Consider the following 11935-nt stretch of genomic DNA (forward strand, 5'->3'; position numbering starts at 1 on the left):
TGCAACTATGCAGATATCAACTCTTGAATATTTATGCTTCCAAATAGTGTTGTGTCAGTTGTTGTTATTTATTCGTTCCTGTCCATTCTTAGGACCGGTCCTACAGTCTTTGGGGACGGTCCTTAAGATCTTTAGTCCTTTGGATAGTCAGCAATAGAACTAATTTGAAAAAGAATAAATAAAATTTGAGTGACGTTATCAAGGAACAAAATTTATTAGTTGTAGGACTCATATGCAGAACTGAACTGGCCGGACCGAGACTGAAAACAGAAATGCAGTCTTCAGTCCTAAATAAGGACCAACAGAACACTGCCTGCAAATAATTACTAGTGGATACAAAGATGAATGTACGAAATATAATTGGTCAGATGGTTTCAGCAGGGATCGAGGGTGTAAGGGAATCTGGTAGATGGTATAAGGATTTAGGCATTAGATCTATCTTAACCCTTGCCCTTCTTTATCACTCTCACCTACCAGTGACGATATTTGAGTAATTCATACGTCGTTACTTTTATTGAATATTGCAATCTTTCCTTCAAAAATAAACTTTAAAAAAAAAAGCCTAAAATCAGTTGCTCAATTCTTCTCAACTATAGAAATATTATCAGTGATGGGGATCAGTAGCCTTTTTGACATGTTAAAAAATTAATTAAAACAACACGGTAACCGTGACAATCTGAAGAAGGCTTTGAAAGCTTAGTTTCATTTGATCAGCTACAAGGAGCTGTGACGAGAGGGGAGTGAGAGAAGGAAATACACAATCTTGCTAATGTTCGTGATATTGTCTTTATAAAGTAACATTGATTAATCAGAAGAGCCATTTCGCGAGTAATAAATAAGATGAATAGATCTTTATGTGTGTGTACGGCGTAAATCATTTTTGAGTGCATCTTAGGTACTTGATACAATCGAGCGTGCGCGTCGCATTAAAAATGAAAAGAGAAGGTAGTAGTATAAAGGTATAGAGTTGTATGAAAACTCTATGTAAAAATGATCAAAATATTGGAGGCGCGCGATTAGGTCAGCTCTATACTATAAAGTATGAGATGAGCACTCATTTTTAACAACGTGCGTGTGTAGCTAAATTAATAGTAAAAAAGAAAAGTAAAGGGAAGTACTTTATATAAAATAAGAAAAAATGAATAAGGCTTTAAATTAGGCGTGTGTAGCTAAAGCTCAGCCCGCAAGTTCATTAGGGGAATAAGGCTGCCACAACGAAATAGAATGGAAGTTTGTCTATTTGTCGACACTAATAAATCAAAGAAATGTCATCATGTACTACCCCTAGTTAGTTTATAAAAATGAAATACCTTTGTTTAGGATTCGTAACATTTCATACTCTGTCATTGACTCCTTTATTGACAAAATAATCAATTCAATGTATATAATAGTTAATAACTATTCTCTCTATAATAGTTAACAGTTGGCAATAACAAAAATACGGAAGGCCAGCTACCATATATTTTTTTCTAATCTTTCCTTTCCCTTTTCTAAGTCGGGGATGTTATTGGATATAAAAGCTCTACGTGATAATATACAAAGTATCTGGATTTGAACTCATTTTTACATTGATCCGTGTCTGAAGTAAAATGATTACCTTTGACTCTGATTTATGTATATGTGTTAATTCATTTCTTTAATATAATCATATTCTATTTTTTTTAATGTACGTCTGTAATTTGAGAGAAACTCATTCTAGTTTTTCCATACTTTTACTCTTGGCAGGGGCCCTTAATTACTATCTTTTGTGGAGAGTAGTCGTAGTCTTAATGATATTTTAATAATGGAATTGCTCAAGACCACACAACGATCTCACTACATATATGTACACTGCTATATATTCGTAGGAAATGGAAAATTAATTTATTCAGCGTAGCAAACAGTACATGCCACCACAAATTTTACATATGTACAGTAGAGTGGCTCTTAAATGTGTTTTTAACAAACACATTGGTGGGGGACATATTCTCCTAATTGTTTCTTTTGGTAAGAAATGAATAAATATACCGTTTTCTATTTCTTTTTGTATGAAGATACCTTCTCAATTTGACTCAAATGTTTGACGTTAGTATCGTGTGGATTCTTATTTGTTCGCTCCAGTCCAGACTGGAACGAACAAAGAGTTGTATTGACGATTAGGGCGGCTTGTTTTCCAACTTTTTTCGAATTTCGATTATGGCTAGTTTGAAAAAGTTGTGATATGGTAATAACCTATGCAAAATTTTATTTCCCTACGAAGAAATGTTTAGGTAACATATCTATTTTAATGTTTGAAAGGAGACAAAAGTTCTTTATTTCGTCAATCATGATAAAAATACAGAATTAATTAATATTAAGACATTTATTTATTATGATAGATATTATTCTAACCTATAAAAACATTAATTTAGTTTTTTTAGGCTACCCTACGGAGCAAAAGGAGAAATTAACCAAAGAAAATTCTGAAAATGTAAAAAAAAAAAAAAATGATCCAATTTTCCCAAATTTTTCTCTCTTTTTTTTTTTTTGCGCCATAAGACAATTTTAGAATAAAACTTTTCAGCCATCTTTTATAGACTAAAACAAAGTGTTTAAAAACTATTTTGTGCAAAATAACTAAAAATGTATTTTTAGCATCGATGTTCACTAGATCAAGATTTTTGTCTTTTCTCATAATATGATTAAGATGATCTCGTAGGACAATGCAATTTTGCATACGCAATTTTCATACCATATGATAACTTTTCCACACTAACCCTAATCGAAATTTGAAAAAAATTAAAAATTAAACTGCTATACCGTCAGTTCTCGGGATCATTCCTTAACTTTCATTTCTTGGAATGTTTCCTACAAATGTCGATGGTTTATTAAGCCAAATAAGATATACTGGTGTGCATGTCTAAAACTGAACACTCCTTTAAATTTTAGGTGTTTTTCTTGTCTACAGGCTTGAGAGCTTGTCGAGGGGTTCTCTTTTAGACCTTAAGGCCAAGATCTTTCTTAACTAGCCGGTCCATGGTCCTTTTGCTGACGTTGAACTCCCTGGAGAGGCCGCTGACGGTGACCTTACCTCTCTTGTCTTCGGTAGACTTTTTCACGACAGCAACCATTTCGTCCGACCTTCAAGGCCTTGACTTAGATCTTGTGGTCGCCTCAGGAGTCCCTTTGTCTACCACGCTGTAAACAGTGGTGCGGCTGCAGTTCAGAACCTTGGCAATTTCAGTGGGAGTTTTTCCCCACACAGAAAGTTCCAAAATTGCCACTTGACGTCTCTCCATATTATCGGCTGTTGTTTTACTGTTGCTATTTAGATTTTGCTGAAGTTTTGTTTATAACTAGTCAAGACCCTTGCCTCGAAGTATAAACCGGTTTCAACTCAATAAAATCACGAATATGTGCATGGCATAAAATTTAAAGGAGTGTTCAGTTTTAGACGCACACACCTTTATGACTCATGCATTAAGAGCATTGCATATATAGGCTTTTAAATCCGGAATTAGCTTGTACCTCAATATCTTGGCAGCCCTGAGATCAATGACATGAAAGTGTGGAAGATCTAAGTGATAAAACACAAAATCCTTGAGGTGTCCACCGACTACAAACGTCGTGCAGCCATCATTGTGTGCCTCCGTCCCGGCTACACTCTCAAGAAAGATTCTTGAGCTTACAAAGCTCGCCAAATCAACAGTTGTCGATGTAGCCACAGATTTCAAGGAGTCTGATGGGTCGGGAATATACGCACTTCAGCCTTCCTTAAACAAAAGGACAAAGGAAATGTAGCTACCTAGCTCTACGGATCTGAACTCCTTGGACTACTATTTGTGATGGCGTGTACGAGAGAGAGTCCAATAAACGTTCACATAACACTGACGACTCCTTGGGGCTTCCATCTACGAGGAAGTGATAAACTTGGACAAGGAGTTCCTCATTGAGGCCTGCTCCAGGTTAGAGGCTGTAGTTAAAGCTGGAGGTGGTTGGTTTGAGATATTTACTTCACTATGGATCCCTACAAATAAAAGCAAAAGATTTGTGAAATACTGAATTAATTTTTTGATTATAATTTGTTATATACATTAATATCCTTACATTTTCCGGATTTAAAATCTACACCCATTATGATACAATAATAAAAGAACTTATTATATTTTAACTTATATAACTTTATCTATTATAAAACGGAATAATAAAAAAATAGGAAAAACACTCTCAAGTACGTTACAAACGATCAATTTTACAATATTGAAGAACCGATTAGAGAGACTGGACTGTAGTCCTAAATATGGATTGACACAACACTTCAGCTAACCATGTTCGAGAACAATAAGCAATGACTAAATAAATTATTATCCAAATGAACGAGTTTCAATTTTTTTCTTCATTTCAGAGACTCAAAAATGAACAGAAGGCTCTTAGTCCTGTGCACATACTAAATTGTATAATAAATTGAATAGAGAGTTTTGACTGAAATCCTAAATGAACAAATACCACAATCAGGCTAAAGGGTGCGTACTAAATTTTATACCTATAAAACTTTCACCTAGGTGGTGCTGTCCAACGATACTTTAAGGAAAGAGGCGAAGAGATGTATCAATGAAAAAAAAAATATATATCAATTTGAATACTGATAGGTATAAAATTGTCTACTTGTGCTATTCACATCTTTTGACTTGCGTCCTTGTTAGGGATAGATATCACAGTTTTAGTCTCCTCGCATTCTACCAGTTCCATCCTTAGTCATTTTTTGATCAAGACTGTTTGGATGAGTAAACATTTTTGGGGTTCATGTTTTTTTGTTTCATTATAATTTTAATAAATCATGTCGTCTCTTTCCTTAGAGTCTCTGAAGTGTGAGCCATATTGATCAATTTTGAGAGGTTACGTGCATTATCCTAGATTATTTGTATGATAAAATTATCCCTCTTAACTTACAAATAATCAATATAAGTCAAACAAAGAACAGTGTATAATAAACTTAAATAATAAAAATGCCCTTTATGCGCAATACAAAAATACCTTTTTTTTTTATCATTTTTAATAAGAAATAACCCTTATATTGTAACTTGCGATATTTATTACTTATTTATCTGAAATAGTTGTTTATACATTTTGCTATATTTTGACTTATATACTTTTTTTTAGGTAAGAATGTTATTATTATCAGCAAATTATAAAATTCAGAAACTTCATAGTACCCAAGCTTAGTAGAAATACAAGGTTATACCAAAACGCTTCTTCCACTAATGTTTGACTTCCACCACGCTTTTTAATAATGACATCAAAGAGTATATACTATTACAATTAATTAAATAATTTCTAGTATTATAATGTGTTAAAACACCGTTGTTGTTCTCTATGACCTCAAAATTGGTCTGTCTTGCCCAGCAGCCGACACGGTACATCAAATTGAAAATTCTAGCAAGCCAAATTACATGAGGGGCTAACCATGTATTTTTATTAATTTTTAAAGGGCCCAACTTCTTAACATTGATCAATATGGTTCAAACTTTATATAATGTATTTTTAAAGGATTTTTCACCATTAAATCTCCTAAGCAATCAAAGCATTGCTTAAATGACGGGTGGACTCGACGATTTCCAATCTTTTATTAACATTTTTAGATAATGAACCATCCAGGTGTGTTGAATAGTTGACATCAAAATTACCGGAAGGGAATCGACGAAACCAAAATTGTGCATGATTGGCTGTTACAGTATCAGTAGCATAACCACTATTCATCTTTTCCGATGCCTGGCATTAGTGTTTATTTTGCTGGTGTTCATCTTTAACGCACGCTCAAACAAATCTGAGTCAAACAATCACAAAATTGTGATCAAACCATCAAGTGTACATGGATTGCACATATACAATACGAGTAACACATTACTCAAGCCATTTATTGGAATAATAATGGATTTTATTACAGGGATTAGGTATTTTTATATTTTACAGCAAAAATAACATATTTTGGAATACATCCTCTCAACATTTCGAAAATAAAACCAAATCTAAGAGCCACTCTAATAAATATGTGTAGTAAAAATGTTTGGTCCTTCTTCTAGGAATGACTCACAGGCAAATTAAAAATTCGGAGGAAATAACTTTAATGCGTATACAATGTACATTCAAAAAAGTTAATTACTATTTACGTTGAAAAATGGCAATGTGTGTTTTACACGCATAATTTTAATTCATGATTATTTTTTGTTTTGTATTTCAAAATTATATATGTGACAATCACTCATTTGATTCCTTGTTCATAATACTTTTCAAACCTATTCTCTCATGCAAGAGCGTCATTAATATCATGCCTTTGTACATTCAATTTCTTCATTATTTTGTCTTAATTAGTAGAAATTTATAGCAACATGAAGCTTAATTATATTTTATTTTTATTTTACTTTTTGTATTAGTAGTTATATGACATTGATTGTATCTCGCAACCTTTCCTCCTCAAAACAGATAATACATTTTATCAGACTATTGGATAATTATAAATAGTCAGTCCTTTTGATGGCTCCCAGTCCCTCTATTTATGTAAGCCCGTCCCTGGGAGATGATGGATTGTTGAAATTATTTTGTATTCAACGAGTAGGCTGATTTATTTCATTTTATAAAATATACTCATATTTTTGCACAAAGTTAAGATTAAGATGAAAGTATTATTTGTGCAGTTAGGAAGGCCTTCTAATCGGCGATCTTCCAGATGGTGTAATCTAAGGGTTTACAGTCTGGGCTGGAGGGTGCCCACAATGTACAAGGTTAAAAATTGGCATGACTGGGTTGTCCTGGCTTTGTGTCTTGGAGCAAATCTTGCCGTTTCACATTGTTATACTGAGGATAGTGTGATTTAACCAAGTAAATAGCGCCATGATTAAGTTCTTGGGAAGGCTTCTCAAGCTTCTAGGAGAAGAATTATGAATGACAGCCTTGATGTAGTGTATGAACTCCGAAGTCCTCTTTTTATTGTGACCACATTAATGAGAAAAAAATCACACCCTTTGACCCTCATCATTCAGTCTCTTAACTTTAGATACGAGGCCTAAGGAGGAGAAACAAGACAAGCAATTTCAGAGTATCCATTTGTGGCGTCAAGAGGAACTGATACCCTGCTTCTTTTGGTATTAAAAAAATAAGGCCAACATCGACAGCAGACAACATAATAAAGTGTAAACTTTGTGTGGTAACTGAAGGAATATCGTACAATATACATTTATTGAATCTCGAAATCTTTCCTTAATAAATAAACTGAAAAAGGGTCAAAATCATAGCGTAGTTGGTCAAATAATTCAATCGTTCCACTTGTTATTTATTTTATAAGTATCATACTAATTAAGCTGTAATGAACTCCAAGTATTCTTCAGCAAAAATATGTTATTGACAATGGGTTTATTATTTTAAATACCAAATTTTAAGAATAAGTTATAAGGGCTTGAATTTCAAAATTTGGAATTGTAGCACAAAATTCCTTCATAGAAGTTATTTAAAGGGTAAAGTTAAATGATTAATCTTTATATATGGCAAGGGATGAACAGGGGATTGTATTCTGGTCCTTTTGTAAATGGAGTTTGGAGTAGAATATCACTATAGATTACTTCATTTATTTATTTTAAATAATTATGTAATGGTTTATCAAGTATGGAAAACGAAGTTATTTATAGTAGGCAACAAAATATATTGAACATTTATATACATATGAGGTTAGTTAACGCAAAAACAATCTTGAACCAAAATCAAGAAAAGGAGAAATGTAAGGCGTATACATACATATGTTACCGGGTGTTTCATGGAAATCTGAGCAATTACTAATTCATTAATTAATGAAGGTTACTAATTGAAATTAATTCATATTTGAATATATAAAAGTATAAGCAATTATTTACAAAGCATAACAAACCTGAGCTCTCTAGCTTACGTACAAGCCGAGAAAATGAAACTGGAACGTGATCGACAAATATCCATCCGCGCACTCCTAGGAGTTGGGTGTCTTCAGGAATACCGTGTAGACCATCATCAAGTCAGAAACGTTGGAGAGGAAGAAGAGCTCTATCAAAACTGGACTCGGAGGAGTTAAAGAAAACATCCCAAGCCAATTTTCTCATGTCCATGAGGCCCGGTGCAAGATATCTAGGGGTTTCACATCAGATTGTCCAGAGAGCTATCAATAAAGTGGGTGGTAAGAGCCTTGTGAGGGTAGAGAGGCAACTTTTGACAGCTGCAATTAAAAAAACCCCTTCTCCTTCGTAAGACTCTTTTCATTACCTTTGGAATGATTATTTAATGTTCTTTTGAACTCTTTTTTGACTCTTTTGCCCCGCCCCCTACAGCCCCGATGGCAACCCCCTTGACCACAGCTTTTAGGTGCATGTCGAAGGTAAAATCCGCAGTGTCCATAATCCAAACGCCGATTCTCTCCAAGTCACTGTCAACCGGCACTAGGACGGTATGACAGATGAATACAAACACAGAGGGTGCCAGGCCTTCTGCCACCGCCTGGAAGCCAGCATTGCCACTAAGGGGGGTACATTAATGATTAAGAGAACTCAGACAAACATCTATTTATAGTATTAATTTTGTTGAAATTCTATTGTGAATAATAAATTATATTTTGTTGAAGTTTCAAATTAAAAGTATTCAGATTTTAATGGATCACTTGATATTTCGGTCAATTATTACAAGCTTTGTATTCAAATTTTTGGAATGAGTTAAGATACTACTTAAACAGATATAAATTAGAAAATTCATTTTACTAATTAGACTTAATTTGGCACCAATCATCAAACTTTTCAAATAAAATCCATCAATTTCTAATTCTTTCATTAGGACGATGAATTTTTGCTAGTTTATTTTGCGATTTGCAACGCTTCCAAAAAATTAATAAGAATAATTCATTTACAGAAATGAACGCTAATTATTCGTCAAAAAAATACAAATGTACTCCCCATTCAATTTCAAGGAAAACCATGCACGTTGTTTCCCCATGTGTTGACGAAATATATCTATATATATTTAACAGATAATGTTCATGTTATTATTAAAAAATCACATAAAGAATTTGACGAAAAGGTATTTGATTTTTTGTTGTACAAGATATATTACAAGTCGAAATAAAACAACAGACTGGGAGGAAGCTGAAGATAACTAATATGTATATTAGACTGCCCCTTTTTTTAGTTCATATTTGTTCCCCTCTGCACTAATACCTTTTTTGCCGTGCACAACAAAAAAACAACTAAATTAGCTATGCTTGAGGCCTCTCAATCCATTTTTAGTGCCGTACAAGCCATTTTAATTAAAATAAAATAATGTTATTTTATTACACATTGAAATGTACCATTTTAAAGGGCGTTCCCAGTATAATGTTGCTATTTGTCAAACCGTACACTTTTTATATTAATAAGTATTTGGTTTATCAGAGTCAAAAGTACCTTGTACACCTTGTTTTTGCATAATTTATGGGACTCAGATGTGCTCAATGATTTGTAGTTTTTCTGATTTATCAAACTTATAATATAACCAAATTTAACTCTACCTAAAAATGACCACAACATGTTCTTTTATAGAATAGATAACTGCGAATAATTTATTCCTAAAGATATCATTTTTTGACACAAAAGATGCTTTTTTTCCCAAATTAAAATGGCTACACCAAAAATGGTCTTATACACTTAAACATTGCCAAAGTCAGCTTTTTGATTGTCCTCAGCGTTCCCATTTTCTACCCAGAATTTCCATTTTTTTTAAATTAATGGCCTGGGAGGCTTCAAACTTTGCTAAAGTCAGTTTTTTGAAAAACCAATTTCTACCCAAAAACCCCATTCTTCTCCAAATTTAAATGGCCACTGCTCAAAAATAACTGAACAGTCTCGAAATCTCTCCAAAATCAGCTTTAGATTTTCACAAGGATAACCAATTTTTGTCCAAAAATCCCATTTTTTTTTTCAAATTAAAATGGTCTGTAGCACTCTAAAAATGGCTTGAAAGACCTTACACTTTACCAAAGACAGTTTTGTATTGTTTCCAGCATGGTCTATTTCTACTTATATGTTCCTCTAAATTAAAATTTCTAGTCCAAAAATAATTAAGAGTCTGAAACTTTTCTAAAGTCAACTTTTGATTTTCTTCAGGATAACCAATTTTTTTTTTCAAATTAAAATGTACTGCAGTACTTCAAAAATGTTTTGAAAGACCTTTAACATTGCCAAAGACAGTTTTTTATTATCTCCCACATTGTTTATTTCTACCTAACAATCCTATATTCCTCCAAATTAAAATCGCTAATGCAAAAATACTTAAGAGGCTGAAACTTTCCTAAAGGCAACTTTTATTATCCCTAACATTATAAATTGTTATCCAAAAATCCCATTTTTTCCTCAAATTTAAATGGTCTATACCACACTAAAAATGGCTTGGGATACCTTAAACTTTGGCAAAGTGGGTATTTTGACTGCTTTAAAACATCAAAAATGCCTTTGTGCAAGAAAATAAAATATTTTTTCCAAAAACGGAGCAGTCTAATATATATGTATAAATATACTTAGTTAGAAAAAGTACTTTTCATCACGCTGAGAAAAAAATATATATAATATATCCTAAGAACTATTGAATCCCAGATTTCAAGTACTTACAAGTATTATAAAGGTATATGTACACATAATGTTAACCGTTGTTTTTAATAAATTGAAATACCTCTACCATCAACCATTATTTTTCCCTCCGATGAAAACCCTCCGGTTTGTTGGAATGTCCATTAATTTTATATAAGAAGGTATAAGGAAAAAAAGAATCCATAATATGTTACAGAAGCCCCCTCCTCAAACCAAATAAAGTGAAACTTTTCTTCGTAGAAGCAGCTCTTTAAGTGGTGATGTTCTTTTAAGAACAAAAAACTTGTCAGGGTATACCAATATGTTTGGACCGGCTCCAGTTCAAAAATGATACTTTTTTCGTGTCAATTGTCAAAGGGTTGTTGTACAAAGATTTCAGATATATATTTAGATATTACAGGGGGTTATTGATGCTCAAATAAGGGAACGTGGTATAATTTAACCTGCCCAGCTGTTCACTTGCACTTCCCGTTGACCGCCCTGCATTTTGGGAAAATAAAAAGGTTCCTAGATGCTCAGGAAAGTGGCGTGGGATATATGATCCCAGCTTGGGGTCCCAAAAGTTCACCTACACAATCATATTGCTTGCAATGATGTTGCTTAACGATGATACTACCCCAACGATTTTGTCTGCAACCTTTTCATTACAATTATTTTACCCAACACCGGTTTTCGACTAAAAATGTTGTTAAAGGCAATTCACATCCACTTAAATACTTAATTTATACGAAGTCAGGCCTGGTTTTAGCGTGAGTGGAGGCTGGGAGACAGATAAAAGTACGATGCATAATTACACAGAAAATTTGGAACTGTTTATAGAACGTCAGATAACATGTTAAAGGTCCCTCAATAATACGTAAGGATCACCCATTTTGCTTTTTATTATGGACATTCATGTATTTAGCCACTTTAGCGATGGGAATGCTTGGGTTGGCCAAATAGGCCTTCTTCTATCATTCAATTTTTCGAGGTCTACTTCTCTGAGAAACTTCTTTCCTGTATTCGCCTCACTGAGAATGTTTTGGACTATACAGGACTAGTCTTAGAAAGTCCTTTAAAGATTCAATTACTTAATCTCCAGATACAGATGTTTAAAAAAAATCAGAATAGTCGTGATGTCGAATCCTCTTTTTATTCTTTCCTCTTTGAAAATTTGAATTCAACTTTGTATTTTTTTCGGAGAAAAAAATATGGGGCATTTTTCAACATAGGGGAAGTGTGGACTCACTGCAATTGATGCAAAAGCAGTAGGTTCTATGCCCGGCCTTCATTACAACTCCCCCCTCGTTCGTAGAGATATGCTTGTATGGAAAATTGCAGGATTTTGTTTGGAGTGCCTTGGTGGAGGATTA

Source organism: Lepeophtheirus salmonis, chromosome 4, assembly GCF_016086655.4.
Source record: "Lepeophtheirus salmonis chromosome 4, UVic_Lsal_1.4, whole genome shotgun sequence".
In the NCBI taxonomy this organism is placed as follows: Eukaryota; Metazoa; Arthropoda; class Copepoda; order Siphonostomatoida; family Caligidae; genus Lepeophtheirus; species Lepeophtheirus salmonis.